At 43.2% G+C, this 19719-nt stretch overlaps 1 long non-coding RNA gene across 3 annotated transcripts in view; it reads left to right on the forward strand.

The window, feature by feature from the left end:
• Positions 1–3411: 3411 nt before the first annotated feature.
• The window catches only part of LOC123778595 (uncharacterized), a 357814-nt gene continuing 341506 nt past the window's right edge, over positions 3412–19719 (forward strand). For all 3 annotated transcript variants that reach the window (XR_015727868.1, XR_006775964.2, XR_015727869.1), the window contains exon 1: positions 3412–3573. This is a non-coding gene — a long non-coding RNA (uncharacterized LOC123778595). The remainder of the gene's footprint in view (positions 3574–19719) is intronic.

Raw genomic sequence — 19719 nt, forward strand, 5'->3', positions numbered from 1 at the left:
GAGAGAGACAGCCAGCGAGAGAGGGAACACAAGCAGGGGGAGTGGGAGAGGAAGAAGCAGGCTCCCAGCGGAGGAGCCTGATGTGGGGCTCGATCCCACAATGCCGGGATCACGCCCTGAGCCGAAGGCAGACGCTTAACCGCTGTGCCACCCAGGCGCCCCTCCATGCAGATTTTTATACTTTGATTGTATATATGTATTCTGCTACCAACATACAGTATCGTGTTGCATATTTTAAAACTTGAAATAGAATCCTGCTGTACATATCATTTCATGACTTAGCCTTTATTCACTATTACGATTTTTTTCAATTTATCAAAATTGTGTTTCACTTATTCCACCTACTCAATTATTTCACTACTATTAGTGTTAATTTGTTATGATTGCATTCTAGTGTACAACTCTATCACGATTTATTTATCCCTTCTCCTATAAGTGGGCGTTCAGGTGGTTTCTCTTTTCCTTCTTCTTCCTCTTCCTCTTCTTAAATTTTAAGGAGGCTCCACGTCCGATGTGGGGCTTGAACTCACAACCCTGAGATCAAGAGTGACTTGCTCTGCTGATTGAGCCAGCCAGGCGCCCCTCTGTCCTGAGCATTCCTCCTTGTGAACACTGATGGGGCTTCTTCAGGCCCACAGTATATACCCAGGAGTGGAACTGATGGGCTATAGAATCGACACATCTCCAGCTTGACTAGATGTCACCAAACTGCTCTGCAGAGCAGTGGTACCAGTCTACACTCTTATCAGCCTTCCAGGAGACTTCCTGTTTCTCCAGCACTTGCTCTCACTAGATTTTCCATCTTTGCCAGTGTGACGTGTGTGAACTGCAGGTCCTTCACACCCACTGTTCAGTCCTGGATAGCTGGAATCCTATGTCTCGTTCACCATGACATACATGTGGTAGGTGCTCAGTATTTGGGGTTGACTGAGCAACAGTTCTCTGGTTCCTCGCATTTGCTGGAGAGGACACCTGTTCTCCAGGGAGCCTGCTTCCTCCCACCCCTCTCACTTGAAGATCAGAGACCTCTCACACACAGAATGGAGAGGACAGTCTGGCTACCCTGTTTGCCTTTCATCTGAGCACTGGTTCTCAAAACCCTATGCATGTGCATCAGAATCACCCAGAAGACTTGTGGAAACATGGATGCCAGGGCCCCACCTCAGGGTGGTCCAAGAATTCACCTTTCTTTCTCTCTTTCTTTCTTTCTTTTTCTTTCTTTCTTTCTTTCTTTCTTTCTTTCTTTCTTTCTTTCTTTCTTTCTTTCTTTCTTTCTTTTTTCTTTTTTTTTTTTTTTAAGATTTTATTTATTTATTTGACAGAGAGAGAGGCAGCGGGAGAGGGAACATAAGCAGGGGGAGTGGGAGAGGGAGAAGCAGGTTTCTCCCTGAGCAGGGAGTCCGATGTGGGGCTCAATCCCAGAACACTGGGATGATGACCTGAGCCAAAGGCAGACGCTTAATGACTGAGCCACCCAGGCGCCCCAGAATTCACATTTCTAACGAGTTCCTAGGTGGTGGTGATGCTTCTGGTTTGGGAACCATTCTATTGGAGAAACATCCAATCCAGACATTTTGGATATGTTCTATGTGGAATGTTCTTAGACCAAACACAAAACTTCAAACGTCATTCTAAAAGTGGAGAGCAGAAGGAATAAAAGTCACATCTAGCTCCACACTTCTGGGGTAGAGGAAGGAGGAGTCTGAATTCTGGGTCCCTAGAATGTTCCAGACAGGTGGCAACCTTCACAGAGACTGATGTAATGCAGTAAGAATGTATAGGGCAACTCCTGGCACGTTTTCCCAATTTCCACAAGATTTCAAGCCAGGATCTTTTTTTCTACTGATACTCCTGAGACCATCTTGATCTTGTTTTTTTCCCCTCCTCCTCCTCTTTCTTCTTCAGCTTTGTCAAACACTCATTTAATTCAAGTGTAGACTTGATCATGATGATACCACAGTAGAGATAGCTGCCCTTTATGGAGGCTTGGTTATAAGTGCTTTATAATCTCATCTAATCAGCATCACATCTAATCCTTAGATGTCTCCAACTCCAATGTCGTGTTCATTATTCCTATACACTGTATTTCTGTAAGCATTGGTTCCTTCCTTCTTTCCTTTCTTCCTTCCTTCATACCTTCACCCAATATTTACTGAGCACCTACTATGTGCTAGGCACTCTGCTGCTGATGTGGGCAAACAAGACAGACAAAATCCCTGCTATTATATTGCTTACGATCTCTTATCATTCCAGTCTGTAAAAAGAGGTGATACTATTCCCCACTCAGGTTCGCTGTAGGGATTAGGGAACTGTGTGCCTGGCACATAGTAAGCGCTCAATAAATGTTGGCTCCTGACCTTCTTTACCTGGCTTTCTAGTCACATATGTGGGGGAGAACTGTTGGAACCAATTCTAAGAGACTATGTTCTTCTAGAAGGATGCATTGCACTGGTTTTTGGGTTTTTTTTTTTTTTGTTGTTGTTGTTGTTTTTTAAAGATTTTATTTATTTATTTATATGACAGAGACAGCCAGCGAGAGAGGGAACATAGGCAAGGGGGGTGGGAGAGGAAGAAGCAGGCTCCCAGCAGAGGAGCCTGATGTGGGACTTGGTCCCGGGACTCCGGGATCACGCCCTGAGCTGAAGGCAGAAGCTTAACGACTGAGCCACCCAGGCGCCCCTGTTTTGTTTTTTTTTTTTAAAGGTTTTATTTATTTATTTAGAGCGTAAGTAGGGGGAGGGGTAGAGGGAGCAGGAAAGAGAGACTATCAAGCAGACTCTGCACTGAGCTCGGAGCCTGATCCCCCTGAGATCATGACCTGAGCTGAAATCAACAGTCGGACACTTAACCAACTGAGTCATCTGCACGGTTTTTAAAATTCATGCAGCCTATACCCTATTAACCCACCTGAGCAAATGCTCATTTTCCTGGCCTCTCTGGGCAAGACTCATGCTCTTGCCTCTCTCTGCTTCCTGTCCCTCTATACGTGAGTTTTGACAGACCAATGCTTTGGGAAGGCTTTGTGCAATTTTGAGAAATGAAAAATGGAGGAATATGGGCTCCAGGCAGCCGGTGTGATGGAGAACAGAGGAAAAAGATAAGAGAAATGTGCAGCTCAGGAGTATGTTTGCACAGGCACCGAGAGGAAAAATAAGTAACACATGTCTCCTTAGAGGTATTTTCCTTCAAGCATCTGGAGCTTTTGAAGAACTGGGATAGGAGAAATCTACATTTTAGGAATCCAGGCTGCTGTTTATGTAATTTCCACCTTCAGGGGCTTCAGCTCCATTTTCGCTGACTGCGTGCTCGTCATTTCTCTGTCCGTCTCAGTTTTAGTGACGTTTACCCCCCGCCCCCTGCCGCCCGGAAGAGGGTTTAACTGTACAATATAATCGATGCACTGAAGCCCAAATTGGAGGTCTCTCTCACTACACACGAGAAAGTTCAGAAGGGAAATGTCACGTGAAAATTGTACATTTCTCTCCGCAGGCCCGACGGAGGCTACACCTGGATTCCTGCTGCTGAACCCATGTGACTGGCATTTGGACTTTTCTACCCAGTTACCCTCTTGTGGTGAGTGGAGCGCTCAGTGGTCCTTCCTCCCCAGCCTTGTGACCTTGGGCAAGGTCCCTGACCTATCAGACTCTCAGTTTTTTTCATCTGCGGCAACATCAGCACAACAGAATATATCCCCCGAGGTTGTTTCAGTGGGGAGGGTTAAATGAGATACAATTTAGAAATTCTTATAGTGTCTGGAACATGGTTACATTCTATAAATAAGAGCAAAAATTTCTCACTGTCCAAACTTTTCTTGTGGAAAGGTCTGCAGCTTACACAGCAGTGTAGGGAAGGTGGAATTCTATGGCCCCAGCTCCACCTGTTTGTCCTGCTACCTCTGCTTCTTCGGGGAAGTCGTTTCCCTCTCTGTTTAGTAGATATAATATATACTACATGGTATATAGTATCTAGCAAATTATATGTATATAAAATATAGCATGCTGCATATTATACATTACATAATATATATGATATACACTATAGATATAAGCACCAGTATATATAGCATGCTCTATCAAGTATACAATGTAACATGAATAGCACATATTTTTCTATATATTGTTTATGTTCTATAATATATACTACATGTAACGTAGTATATATGATATATATACACCATATAAAATACTATAAGATACTATTGTTTTTTAAAGATTTTATATAAATCTATATAATATAGATGCTATACTATTATATATATATATATACTGTATAATATATATACTTTATATAATATATACCATGTACTGTATACTGTATTTAAGCAACATTTATCTATATAAAATACCGTATTCACTATATATGCTATTTACTGTGTAATACACCATGTATAATATAGTAAAAATGAAAGTTTCTTGTGAACTGAAAAGCCATAATTAACAGGAGATGCTATTAATCACACAGAGATGTAAATGACTGCTATGGTTTATTTTATTTTTATTTATTTATATGTTTTTAATGACCGACATGGTTTAAAGTGTGACCCAGACTCATAACATTTTATACTTTACCACTCGTCCCCACCACTTCCTCCACCCCAGATATTTCTCCTGTGTCTTTACTGATCAGTCAATGGCACTGTCCTCTCCCAGGGTACTCACCAAAGAGCCAGGAGTCACCATTGCTCCTCTTTCCCTTCCTCCCACTCTCACACCCTGCCATCCAGTCCTTTGGCTACTCCGTTGGTTCTGTCTGTTCTGCCTCTAAAGCGGGGCCCAGATCCACTTTTCCTCAAGTCCAGCCACGTCTTCACCTGCCTGGACACCTGCAGGAGCCCCTTAGCTGTTCTGCCTTCTCCCTCCCTCGCCTCTTCACAAGCCACCCTTCACAGAGCAGCCTCAGTGGTCTTTTAAGGGAGTAGGTCCAGTCATGTTACTTCTCCGTTGAAAATGCTTGATGGGCTTTTCCATCACATTTAGGATAAAACGCAAACTCTTTGCTTTGGCCTGGGGGCCTCTGCTGTTGGTCCTGGCTCCCGACATTTGACTTGGTCCGGTATTACTCCCCTGACCCACTTGACTCACTCCACTCCCACACACTGGTGACTGTTCAACTCTCAAGTCTGTTGTACTCGATGCACTTCAGGGCTTTTGCACCTGCTGTCCCCATGACCTGGAATGCCCTTCTTCCAGATATCCACATGGCCCACTCCCTCACTTCACTCGACTCTACTCAAATGTCACTTTATCAGGGAGGGCTTTCCTGACCACCCTATAGTGGATCGTGTCTGTCCCCTCACTGTGTACTACATATAAACTCTACACCTATAATCTACATCTGCAGAGCAGCTAAGCCTACAGAGCAGATACACATACAGGAAACTCTCAACTACACTGTATTATATGTAGCACAGTATATAGTATACGCACGCTACTTAGTATATATAATATATGCCATGTAATATCTAGTATATATTATATGTATACTTTCTAGCGTGTGTGTGTGTGTATCTGTATCTAGTACATTCTCCATCCACCACATGAGAGAAAGGCTCCATAACACTGCTGTGCGAGCTTTAAATCTTTTCATAAAAAAGGGTTTAGATGGTGAGAAATCCCATAGCTGCAGTTTATGGAGGATTACCATGTGCCAGGCATGTGCCGAGGTTTGTTTCTTTCTTTCTTTTTAATTCTATCTCTGTAACCCTCACCATCAGAGCCATGGCTTGAAGTGTGTATTATTTCAGGAGGGGAAGTCAGCTCAGAATCAATGCTATTGCTGTCAGGATAATAGGAGTAAGGGTCCTTGAGTGAGTGGAAGTATGACAGGTGGCCTGTTCTGAAGCTGTTTCACACTGTATGTGAACACAAAGCATTTGGTTTCAAGAGTGGATTGAGTGGCGGACAGTCAGACAGTCTGGAAGGGAAGGCGTCCAGTTGCTCATTCCCAGAAGAGTCCTTATCCAGGGTTAACGTGGCAGCGCGAGGATTTATTAGGGAAGGCAGCCCTTCCTTACCTCCGTGCCCACAGATCCGCGGCCTGAGGAATCTGAGAAATGGCTCCCCTAGTCCTCAGGCACAATCCGTTTCCATTGGGCGACAAACATCCCTGGCGTCCGGGGGCTGTACCTTTCACCGCGTCGGTGATAAACCTTGAGCCAAATCAGAGTTACTGGCCTTGTGTTCTGTCGTCTGGGACCTCCTGACTTCATGTGGTGTGCTCACAGCCACATGCCTTTTTATTTACGACTTTTATTGAGTCTTCTGTGCGGTCGTAAATTGACCAACCCTCCAGCCGGTTCGAGCCCTCATCAGGAAGCTGTCGTCAAAGTGAATCACGTTCTCAGTGGCTGTTCCTTCCGCAAAGGTTCATAGCAAAGGCTGGGATGTTTCCTGCAACCTGCTTAGAGTATCCGTCAGCCCCTGGCAGCCCAAACCCACTAAGCCAAAATGCTTTTTTCCCATTAAAAAATAAAATAAAAAGAGAAGAGGAAATGCCTGTATTTGGTGTGAGTGTAGCCTTCTGGAACAGCTCCAATTTCTAGAGCTGTGAAGTGGGTGAAGTTGACATACTTTCATTTCTGGTCCAGAAATGTTCTGAATAATTCTCGTACCAGGGATTTGGCACAAGGCAGAGATTGACATTTTCTCAGGGGTATCTGAGAGCCAGCAACTTAAGTGGAAACAGAGATTGGACCTTGGACTTGGGATGGACTCGAGTGGTAGTGATTTCCCTAAAAGCAAAAGGTGCCCTAGGGTTCATAACAGCTCCACAGACACCCGTCAGGCCCTGTGTTGAGAGCACAACATGCAGTATCTCTCTGGTCTCTCAACACTCCTCTGTCGGGTCCCTATTTTACAGAAAGCGAGGCTCCCAGAGCTTATATGACTATATAGCTTCCTCTAGGTCACATGGATACTAAGGGGTAGGGCCAGCATTTGAACCCAGATCTTATTGTGATTTTATCAAAATTCATCCATTTTAATGTACAGTCCACTGATTTTTAGTAAACTTTTAAATGTGTGCAACTGTCACTTCGATCCAGTTTTAGAAATTTCCATTTGCCCTCCAAAAGATCCCTCATGTTCATTTGAATTCAATCTACATTCCCATCTCTAGCTCGAGGCAACCCACTAATCTTCTATATGTCTCGGTGAATTTGCTTTTCTCTGGACATTTTTTTTTTAAAGATTTTATTTATTTATTGGACAGAGAAGAGACAGCCAGCGAGAGAGGGAACACAAGCAGGGGGAGTGGGAGAGGAAGAAGCAGGCTCCTAGTGGAGGAGCCTGATGTGGGGCTCGATCCCACAATGCCGGGATCACGCCCTGAGCCGAAGGCAGACGCTTAACCGCTGTGCCACCCAGGCGGCCCTTCTCTGGACATTTTATACACATGGAATCCTATAATATGTGATCTTTTCATCTGGCTTCTTTTACTTATCTGGAGGTACATCTACATTGTTGCAAGTAACAGTAGTTCATTCATTTTCCTACTGAATAGTATTCTCCTGTATGGGTATATTGCATTTCGTGTATCCACGGACCTATTAATAGACACTTGGATTATTCCAATTTCCTAGCTGTTACGAATAATTGTGCTGTGACCATCCATGTACACGGCTTTGTGGATGGACGCCTTCAATCTTTAGGTAGATTCCTTGGAGTAGAATTTCTGGGTTCAATGGCAAGTTTGTGTTTAACTTTACAGAAAAACAACCAAACTGTTTTTATAGTCGTTCCATTTTACGTCAAACTCCGGTCCTGTGATGCTGAAGTTCATATTCTTAATCACTGTGTTATATGTACATCTCTCATTGCTCCGTGCCATTAATAATCAGTTAATGTCAAGCCATTCTTATGTACATGTCTCGCATTAGTCTGTGCCATTAATAACTTATTAATTTCAGCAGTCATTTTAGGATGGCTGTTCTGTGCTGGTCCTGGTCCTAGAAGGTAGGAATAGAGAGGTCAAAGATAAGATTTTTTTTCTGCCTTCTGTGGTCGATTGGGTTATTAATCACAATTCTTCTGCCATATGACCTTGCAGTGCATTAGGTGAGCAGAGTAGATTTCCCCACCCAAGGTCTTGGGCTGTTGGGAACGGCAGTCTCCTGCATGCAGTCATTTGACCCCAGCTTGGCCTTATAAGAATGGGTTTGAGCCTGGAATATTTCCTTGCTGGGAGATTCAGTGCTCTCACCATCTGTGCTGGGCTTATGGCCTTGTACGGGAATATGTTTCTCTGTTCCCAGCTCGATGTGAACTCCTTCATTCTCCTTAAGCACACGAGCCAATGGCTCTCATGCACACGCCCAGCTTTCTGTGTTTCATCCCCCAAAGGGAAGGGTTGGGTTCTTTCGGCATCATGAAATGGGGTAAGCGCTGTGTTGGCTGTGGGATGGATCCGCTGGCCATGGGGGACTGATGGAGCTCTTGTGTACTCTTTCTTTTCTTGCTACAAGGAAATGCTAGACAGTACTGAGCCTTTTGTGCATGCAGTCTGTTTTCAGCAAATCATGCACTGGTCTCTCCCTTGGGTGCACTTATCTGCCTTTGAACTTTGGGTGTACTCATGCTACCTTCTATCCTTACTGACTACCCAGTGAAATGGTGAAATATGTTGGTGGCCAAGGGAGTATTAGCAGATATGATGCAACCAGGCAACTCAAATGCACCTGTGTGTTTTTGCTCCCCTTCTTGCACTCTTATGACCCACCGTAGAAAAGCATGCCTTGTTTAGCTGCCTCTCCTTCAGCCTGAGGCTGGGAACAATCATATGTGGAACAGCCCTGATCTAACGCACACTTTAAAGCTAAGTGCAGATCACCTGTCTCTCCTTTTACTTGAGAAAGAAAAAAATGAGTGGGTCCTGTTGCTGCCAGTGCTGGCCATTGGGTGGCTCTGTCAACCTGGGACAGCTTGGTTGCTTTGCTGGTCGTCAAGACCTGCCCTTCCATAATCTGTACATAACCTGTACTTCTGGGGCCAGGAATTTGCACACTGTATTTCCCGTGCTCCTCTCACAGCTGGTTTCCTGTTGAGGGGCACTGGCTGGAAGTCAGAATGTGGAAAAGGAGGAACATTCTGCAGTTGTAGGGGCAGCAGAGGTGGGGTAATTCGAGACTCCACCATCCAAGGAAGAGGCAGCACCTTTTGTGCACCACCAGCCCCAGAGGAGGTGGCCCGTGGTTGAAAACTCGAGAGACTGAAGCAGGGTCTCCAACAGTACACGGGCTGCAGGCTCATGGATCCAACCTAGAAGCATCAGCAGCTTCTTATCTCTGGTTATCACCCTTCTGCTTTCTGCTTATCAGACCCCCACTTTCATTTCATTTTATTTATTTTTATTTTATTTTATTAATTTAATTTTTATTTTAATTTTAGGTAGTTCACATGCAGTGCAATATTGGTTTCTGGAGTAGAATTCAGTGATTCATCACTTACATACAACACCCAGCGCTCATCCCAACAAGTGCCCTCCTTAATACCCATCCCCCATCTAACCCATCCCCCACCCACCTCCCTCCATCAACGCTCAGTTTGTTCTCTATCATTAAGAGTCTCATGGCTTGTTTCCCTCTCTCCTTTTTTTCTTTCCCTCTTTCCCATATGTTCATCTGTTTTCTTTCTTAAATTCCACTTATTTCACTTAGTATAATACATGCTAGCTCCATGCACATTGTTGCAAATGGTAAGATTTCCTTTTTTTGATGGCTGAGTAATATTCCATTGTGTGTATACACCACATCTTCTTTATCCATTCATGAGTTGATGGACATTTGGGCTCTCTCTGTAGTTTGGCTATTGTTGATAATGCTGCTGTAAACATCAGGGCACACGTACCCCTTCGAGTCTGTATTTTTGTACTCTCTGGGTACCTAGTAGCACAATTGCTGGATCGGGTAGTTCTATTTTTTTACTTTTTGTCCAGAATGGCTGCACCAGTTTGCACTCCCACCAACTGTGTAAGAGGGTTCCCCTTTCTCTGCATTCTCGCCAACATCTGTTGTTTCTTGTGTTGTTAACTTTAGCTATTCTGACAGGTGTGAGGTGATATATCATTGTGGCTTTGATTTGTATTTCCCTGGTGATGAGTGATGTTGAGCATCTTTTCATGTGTCTATTGGCCGTCTGGATCAGAGCCCCCTTTCTAATTGTTCTTCCATCCACCCGCATACCCTCATAATTGATTCCTTTGTTTGGAATACCTAGAGTGGTTTCTGCTTTGCTGATATTATGTCCTTCTTGAAGCATAAGCATAGGAAACCATTGATCTTGGGGTGGGTGGGAGGAGGGAAATGCTGAGAAATTGTCCACTTCCGTGTATGAGAAAAACAGTGGCCAACCTTAATTCCAGAGGTCCAGGAGGGCTTCCAAATTGAATATACACACACATACACACACACATATATATATATATTCAGTATTTACATTCCTATATATATTTAAGTAGGCTCCATGCCTAGCATGGAGCCCAATACGGGGCTTGAACTCACAACCCTGAGATCAAGACCTGAGCTGAGATCAAGAGCCAGACACTTCACCAACTGAGCCACCCAGGCGCCCCTTCCAAATTATGTTTGTGAATTCTTTCTCCATACTTTTTTTTTGGTATCATGATGCATTGAACATAGATAGTCAATGAGTGGACGCCAGCTAATCAATGCTATGACTTCCTTTGGGAATTTTGATTTCTTGTTTGTCCTGAAGATCAGCTGAACTGAACTGGTGATACACTGAGTTGGTTTAATTGGACATTATTCCTGGAATTCTGATTTTTTTCTCTCCTACCTTGACCTCCCACACAAAGTTAGTGACTCCAGGAGGCAGGCCAGCTAAGTGCTAAGCAACACGGCTCACAAAATGGTGATCTTCCTACCCTTAGCTCTCCAGGCTGCCTCAGCTTACCTCTTTCTCAGAATCCACGTGGCCTCTTTTACCAAAGCCCATCAAGATCCAATTTTACAGACAATGTCAGGAGGAGTGATTAGGACTGGAGAAAAAGGTACCCGGGCACAGTTGCTAAAATGTCTCCTGAGGTCTTGCGACAGACCCCAAGGTCTCTGTTGATTACTTTAAGGAAAGCTCTTCAGTTTCTCTGCAGGGAACTTCTCTCTAAGTGACTACAATCAGGTTAGACAGGTGGCCGAAGAAACAAGGCTGAACAATGGGCTTTCTGTTCAAGTTAGTTCATATCAGCAAGAAGCCCTAAATCTGGGGGGGGGGGGGGTTCAGCCTCACTTGGAGATGAAAGAGTTTGGTCACCCTGCTGTGGGAAAAATAGGCTATTATTGTCAAAAGAAGGCACCTGTCCTAGATTTGAGGGAAGCATGGTATCCTGGATGGTTTCTAGGTCTCAGTGGGCTGGCCTGCTGACATCAGCTCAACCTCCCGTACCTAAGAAGGATATGAACGCGAGGGTGAATTCTTCATGGAGCCAGACACCTGGGATCTGATATCTGAAGCTGCCAGCATTGTGTCAGCTTATCTCCTTTTCCCAACTCCCCGCTGGAGAAATCCTGTTTCCTTTCAAGCATACATCATACTGATTTCATTTCAGCCACACAACCAGCCTGGTCCTTATCACACTGGCTCAGAAGCAGCTGTAGAAGGACTTCTTCCTGGAGCCAGGCACTCAGCGTTCAAGTGCCAGGGACCTCACCAGAGTCACGTGCCTTTGGGAAAGTCACCCTACCTCTGAGAACCTCAGTTTCTCCACCTGTAAAATGGGGGCATCACTAGAGCCTATACTGCTTACCTCACAGGGTTGTGGTGACCATCAAAGTGGATGATATAATGTAAGTGCGGGGCGAAATGTAGTTCTCCCCATCAGAAATGGTGGCAGCACACAAGAACAGGTTATATTTTATCTACCACTGTTCAATTTTATGGACAAACCATTTGGTTGACCCTTGGATGTCAGTCGGCTTGGTAATGCCTTGACCGGTCTCATACATTCAGATGAGGAAGGTCTTCCATGTTCTAAGCTCCTGCTTCTCCAACTCTTCCATGCACATGAATCACCAGGGAAATGGTTAAAATGCAGATTCTGATTCCGTAGGCCTGAGAGGGGATTGGAAATTCTGCATTTCTCAGACTCCCAGGTCACACCCTTGCTGGTGGTGTGAAGATCACATTCTGAGTAGCACGAACCTGAGAAATGTCTTTCCTCAGCGCTCTCTCAATATTGTGCTACACTTGTATTTCCTTGCTTCGAGCTCAGATCCAATCCACCTTCTACAGTCTTGAATAACCTATTCAGCTCAACAGAAATCATACAGAAATTACCGTAAGTACCCTAGCTGTAGAAAGAAAAACAATAATGTTTGCATAAGGACCAAAACTTGGCAGTTGACCGTGAAGGGTTTGTAGCACACCAATGGCTATAAGCTTTGCCCAACACAAAGGGAAACTGTCACACTAGTCAGAGCAGAGATGGCCAATTCCCTTGTTCCTTTATCAGCAAAAACTTGAGTGCCTGCTCATTTTTGCCTTCCCGGATAATGCTGACCCCCAATAAATGTTCGATGAGCTAAAAATGCTTTGAGTAGGAGATTGAGCAGTCTCCCCCTCCCCCTCTTGGAAGCCTGTCTACTGCTCCAAACTTCAGAAAAACTGGTGATACCGTCATCAGAACCTCTGCTCCCCATACTGTTTCATTTCTTTCCACGTACAGCTGAACTGGCTCCCCAGCAGTGAACCCCCACCCCTCTTGTCCTGTAAGTTCAGATTTATAAGGGCGGGGAGAGAAGCCTCAGGCTCTGGCAGTTGGTATTTCCAGCAGCCCTGAAATAACCACTCTTATTCTCATGGCTCATATTGAAATACAAATCTCCCATTACTCATTTAGAGGAGACACTGGCACCCATCAGCTTTGCACCCTTGCAGCCATGCTTCCTCCTGTCCCCCACAGCAATGGTCTTGCATGACGGCCAAGTCCCTTTGATATGAACAAGTCCAGTATCAGAGCGTGGTGTGACCCACAGAACCCATGAGGCAAAAGATAGAAAATATTTTATTGTGTTTTTACATTACGAACCCCGGGGAGTGCAAGGATCTTCCTTCCTTTGATGTTTTTCTCACTTTCCTCTCCTCTTTTCTCCCTCCCCACCCCCACTTTCTTTTCACCATTTTGTGTAACATGCATGTGTTGGGGATTAGAAGAATAACAAGGCAGAGAGAGGGGAAAAAGGATTCAAATAAAGGAAAATGGAAGGTAAATAGATTTCATAAGTTTTTGAAGGTGTGAGTATCAGTATTTCAGGCTTTTCTTTTTCTCCTCACCAAACAAGGAAACGGGCAAATAAAGAAACCTTGCAGGGACTGACACAAGATGAACAAAGTTTTAGAAGCTTTTCCTCAGAAAAAAAGCCATGCAGATTTACAAGCAGGGTATCTATTGTGAGGATTTGGAAGGAGATGAAAATGTATCACTAGCCATCTAGACATTTGTCAAAACAACTGAATTCTATGAAGTGGAAAAGATGAGTGAAAGAACCAATATGAGGGAAAGAAGTTCGAAATAGGCTCTATTGTGTCAGAATTTGTCTACAAAGACAGGGAAGCTTTCAACTGTGTGGGATAAAGGCTCCCACTAAATGAGAAACCAACCGACCTTGGAGAGGGGCATTTAATGTCACCTTGAAGGTCATTTGGCTTTGTCAACTCTGGGTATGTGGTCAAACCCTCTTATGCTCAGACCTGTGTCAGGATTTTTCTTCATCCTTCCTGGGTCCAGGGGCACCTGTCTGCTTTAGGGATTTAGTACCCACCTCTTGGATATGAGGAGGGGTTCAGGATACCTTGATTTACAGTCCCACCATGATGGTTCACAGAGGGGAGATGTAATCCCCAAAAGGACAAAGGGGTGTTGTTATCGAATGTGGACTGGATGGTGCTCAAGAGAAAACAACAAATACTTCCTGTACTTGGAATATGATACTTGGTTCCAGTTTTGAATTCAGCCTCTGTTGATGTCACAGTCGCCCAGAGGACTCTGGAGATTCCAACTTCCCATGCGGTGCATTTGTCCTACGGAAGCATGACATCCCAGTAGCAATGAGCACTCCTCACGTTCAGATCTTGGTTTCTAAATAGCATTATCTACTAAAAGTTACCAGAGCTCCTTGGAAAAATGGCTGATTGCAGGGCTGGGGCAAGAAAGGTACAAGGTATACCTGAAATATCTTTTTTTCGTCAGACAATATGGAGCGCTAAAAAAAAAAATGATGGAAGCATGGCACAAAGATACAGAAGCCAGCCCAGAACCAGCTCCCACTGGCCAACTATGGGATAATCTGAGCATCAAAACCAATAATGATAGTTATGGGGTATAGCACATGGGATTAAAGAGGAATCCGTGAGTCCATGTTGATATTAAGAAAGAAAAAGACGAGAGAGAGAGAAGGGTAAGTGCTAGAGAATATCGACTAATAAATGTAGAAGAAACGGTGAGCTTAGAAACTCACACCTTACAACCACCGTGGAAATACCCGATTCCTGCAGGAATCAGCCACGTAGGCTGAAACCGTTAGGTGAAATATTCTGGGGAAGAGCGCGCTACCAGTCTCATGGTATCTCCCCGCAGAATCATTGATCAGTTCACAGTAAAAGCACCTTGGGAATGCAGCAATGTGAGGGCACCACCTTGGCTGAGTAATCAAACTTACCACCGTGTGGCTCCTGATAGGAGCACTTAGCATGTCTCAGAAATACCTATGCAACATTCTTGCCAAAAATGTAACCATGAAGAGGCAAGCCGATACCTCCAAGTCGAGGGCCATTATGCAGGTCAGCGGGCCTGGGTTTTTCAGAAGCATCCGTGTCCTAAAGACAAGCAAGCAAGCAAACGTGTTTGAGAGCTGTTCTAGGTGCAAGGAGAATAAAGACGAAAGGACAATTAAATGTGATATGTGATTTTTGATTGGATCCCAGACCTCCCCCCCGCCCCCCAAAAAATCCAACTCTAAAGGACATTATATGGACTACTGGGAAAATTTGAATATGGGCTGATTATTAGATGATAGTATTGGATTGATAGTAAATCTCCAGAGTGTGGTAATTAAACCATAATTTTATCGCTCAACGTCCTTATTCTTAGGAAACACACAACAAGCTATCTAGGATTGAAGTATCTGCACCTTAGGCTCGAACGGCTCAGCGCTATATAAATATGGCAAAACGTTAACTAGTCACATCTGAATGTTGGACGTATGTTTTTTTGTTGTACCGTTCTTACAACTTCTCCATAAATGTGAAGTTTTTCAAAATTAAAAGTTGGGTAACAATAATCTGTGGGGTCCCAGTCTGGGCAAGGAGGTTGGGTTCCCTCTCAGCCTTTCTGGGCCCTCCTCTGCCTCGGCAAACGGCAGCACCGGTGATGGTCACTTTTTCAGATTTTCACGGTAAAAGTGGTTGGCGTCCCCAGCTGTTGACCAAACTGCGTTCAGAGGATGTGTCTCCAAGTCCAACTGGAGAGAGAAACGGACTTACCGGGAAGGTGGGTCCTGAAGCAGCTGGTGGTGAATTGATGGGCTCGCACCCTGAGGGCTGCCTTTGGTACTTGTCAAGTGAGCTCCCTGAGTGGTGAGGGTCAGTCTCAGAATTGCAAGTCTACTTATGTCAGTTAGATGGGGACCCCAGAAACCTCAAAAGAAAAAAACTCACAGATTTGACCCTATATCAATTAAAATTGCTGAGGTGTAAGATGGGGTGAACTCTAAATAATGAGCACTCATGGAGGACTTACCATCCCTAATAGTTACTACAAGTGGATTTATTTTTATTTTTTCCAAAGGTTTTATTTATTTTATTTTATTTTATTTTATTTTATTTTATTTTATTTTATTTTATTTTATTTTATTTTATTTTATTTTATGAGAGAGTGAGAGAGTGCGTGTAGGGGAAGGAGTAGGGGGTAGGGCAGAGGGAGAGGGAGAGGGGCAAGCAGACTCTGCATTGAACCCAGACCCCTCCAGGGGCTCCATCTCACAACCCTGAGATCATGAGCCGAAGTCAAGTGTTGTCACTTACCGACTGAGCCACCCAGGGGCCCCTGCAAGCTGATTTAAAACAAAAGCAACCCAGTAGGAAATGGGAGATCACTAGGCAATTTACAATGCAGGACCTGCAAATGACCAATAAAAAATCTGAAACTGTATGCAACTTCCCTAGGGTTTGAAGATTTTTAATTTGAATTTGAAATGAAATACAGTTATATATTCCTCAGATTGGAAAAAATTATGAGAACAGTTGATGTGATCTAGAGTAGGAAAGGAAAATAACGTATACGCTGCTGGTCTGACAGCAAATCATCACAACATTCTTAGGAAAGGCATTTTCTGTTAAAAATTTAAAAAGGGCACATGCTTTCTGATAGAAGTTACACTTTGAGGAATCTGTACTGTGCTCCTAATGGCTCTCAGAGGCAAGAACAACAGGACCAACCTGAGTTGGAGACCATCCGAATGTCTTATTAACAGGGGAATGGTTGGTGAATGAATGGCTCGTTCATTCACTTGCTGTATATTTTTTGAGCCTCTACCATATGCCAGTCATGATTCTCGATAGTGGGGCTAGGGCAGTGAATAATACAGACTGTCCCTTTATCATGAAGTTTATCTTCGTGTGTGCGTGTGCGTGTGCGTGTGTGTGTGTGTGTAGCAAGGGAAAAACAATAAGAAAAAATAAGGAAAATAATCTCAAATAGTGACACATTCTACAAAGAAAATAAGAGGAAGATAATGGATAATGAGCTGGAGAGTGGCTGGATGGGGGGTTGCATTTGAATAAGGTGCTCAGGGATGCCTCTCTGAGGAGGTGACATTTGAACAGGGACCTGAATAATGACAGGGAGCCAGGTCTGAGAAGATCTTGGTGAAAGGTGTTCCAGGCAGAGGGAATAGAAGTGTAAGTGGGCAGGAGTGAGTGCTTGAGGAGTAAAAAGACCAGTGTGGCTGGAGCTTCCTGGGAGAGGAGGACAGTGATACGATGTGAGATAAGAGACGGTTCCAGCAGCAAAGCACATAGGGCTTTGAGGCCATGAAAGGAGTTTCATTTTGTATTTCGTATATGTAGTAGGGGTTGTCATTTTAACATACCACACTCAAGTTATGTACCTGTATCTGAATAACTATTTCACCTATATCTACCCATCTGTATTTATATTTCTATTTATGTATCTATATCTGTCCATACCTATAGATATAGGTATAGGTATCCACTTTACTATCTGACACTACTTACATTCGGTTATTGGAAGGCTTCTAAGTGTTTTTCCAACAACTTGGGTATATACATTTACTTTTTTAATTGCAGATTTTATGAAATCTAAATATGTATCTAGTATTTCCAATGCAAATTTGACATCTGAATTGAGTTGTGTTGCCAGTGTGAAATACACTCTGGATTAAGAAAAAAAAAATGAATGTGAGACATCTCAGTAATAATTATAAAATATTGACTACATGTTGAAATAATGTTTTGGATATGTTGGCTTACTCCATTCCTTTTTATTATGGAATAATATTCTGTTATATACTACAGTTTGTTGACGGGCATTTGGTTTGTTTTCACCTTGGGGCTCTAGTGAATGATGCTGATAGGAACATTTGTGTACAGGTTTTCGTGTGGACCGTGTTTTGATTTCTCTTGGGTGTATATGGAGGAGCGGAATTGCTGAGTGCTATGGTTTTTGCTTTTTTAAATGTGGCTACTAGACAATTTACAATTACACTTGTGGCTTGCATTATTTCTTTTGTACCATGCTGGTCTAACCAAATCACATTTCCTCAGGAGTTCCCATTCTGCTGAGTAAAGGGAAAATACTTAAATTGCCCGATTAGACGTGTTTGTCTCTTCCAGTTTCAAATAGTGTTTTTTCCCTCCTATGTAAAGAAATCTTTTTCAAGTAAGGTTTCAGCTGGTTTAAAAATCCATTTCCCTTTTAGGACCGTTTCTTTATCTTTTCTTACCTGCTTCCAAAGATGGTGTTCCGGAGAGAGCTTAGGAAAAGGCCAATGGTTCCCACTTTCTCCGTGGGGTCTTCATTGGTCCTAGAAGCGTGGTCAGTTCGGTCTTGGCCTGGGGATCTAGTAGGCTTGCTTGTGAGGAGTGGTGGAAGAAGCCTCCAGGAGAAGTCTCTGGCCGCCGTTTAACTCAGCATGCCTCTCGGCCATTTATCCCCAGCTCTGGTGCCTCCGTGTTGGATCAGGGACCCTGCAAGTTTGCCCGAGCCAATGCTCTGCCTAGGTGCCTCCCTTAGACCTTTCCAACTCATGCCACTCTAGCACGATGCCAAACAGGGAAAACTGTTCTAGGGGATGAGAATGTTCTCGATATGTTCCCCAGAGGTATCTGGACATTTGCATCTCTTCCTGCCTTCTGCTCCAAGGATGGAACCAGCTGATTTCACTGGATTTGGCAAGATTCTTGTAGACCTTGATTTTTAAAATTACAAATGATGTGGGGGTTGTTACCCAGGTATACACATTGTTGCTTACATAATAATTGTACTCACCAAAACGTACACTTAATATGGGTGCATTTTATTCTATATAAATTGTATCTCAGTAAACTTGAGTTAAGAGAACAAGTCAGATTTATATACATTATCCTAGGAGGGTAAGTATGATACAGCATTAAGATATATTTTGGCATGAAAAAAAAAAAAGCAAGTTGCAGAGCAATGAGTAAAGATAATATTTTTTGTGGTTAAAGGGGAAAAAAAGGGAAAAAGCCACATATATAGTTTGTGTTTCTAATAAAAACACAGGGAGATTGTGGAAAAAGAACACAGACTGCTTCCTCAGGAAGGGATTTGCTGGAAAATAGAGGTGGGAGAGGGGAGTGTATTTTACTTTGTGCTTTTCTCTATTGTCTGGCTGGTCCTAATGAGCATATAGAATAAGTGTTATTTTTTTATTAAAAACACAATAGAGAGAAAATAATAATCATAATGATAGCAACAATGAGAAAAGAAGTCAGTTAACCTTGATAATTGTTGCTTGGTTCTGGAGGCAGGTACCATGGGGTTTTTCACTGAAAAAATCCTGTCCAGATTTTTATTCTGCTTTGAAATCTTTGTATTTTGACTAGTTACTCTTGGTATGTCCTCTCATTGCATCTTGAACATTTTAAAATAGCGTTTATCCAATTTTATGTCTTTAAAGGAAACTTCAGATTTTATCTGGAGTTCCTTAGTTTTTCCACTCATGTCTGTTTTCTGTTCCAGGATCTCATGCAGGATGCCACATTGTATTTATTTTATTTTTTCCCCCAGATTTATTGAGATATAATTGATAAATAATATTATAAAAATGTAAGGTGTACAATGGGATGATTTGAAACGTGTGTACATTGTAAAATGTTTGCCACAGTAGTTAACAGCTCCCTCACCTCAAGTAATTACCATTTTGTTGTTATGGCAAGAACATTAAAACCCTACTCTCATTGCAACTTTCGATTATACAGCACAGTATTGGCAACTGTAGTAACTTAGATCCCCAGAGCTCATTCCTCTTGTAACTGAAAGTTTATTTCCTTTGACCAACATCTCCCCCCTACCCTCCCCCAGCCCCTGGCAACCGCCATTCTACTGTCTGTTTTTATGAGTTCATTGTTTTCAGATGCCATGTATAAGTGAGATCATAAAGTATTTGTCTTTGTCTGACTTATTTCACTTAACATAACACCCTCAAGGTCCTTCCATGTTGTCACAAAT

This window comes from Ursus americanus, chromosome 2 (assembly GCF_024610735.1).
Source record: "Ursus americanus isolate L20-20 chromosome 2, mUrsAme1.1.p, whole genome shotgun sequence".
NCBI lineage: Eukaryota > Metazoa > Chordata > Mammalia > Carnivora > Ursidae > Ursus > Ursus americanus.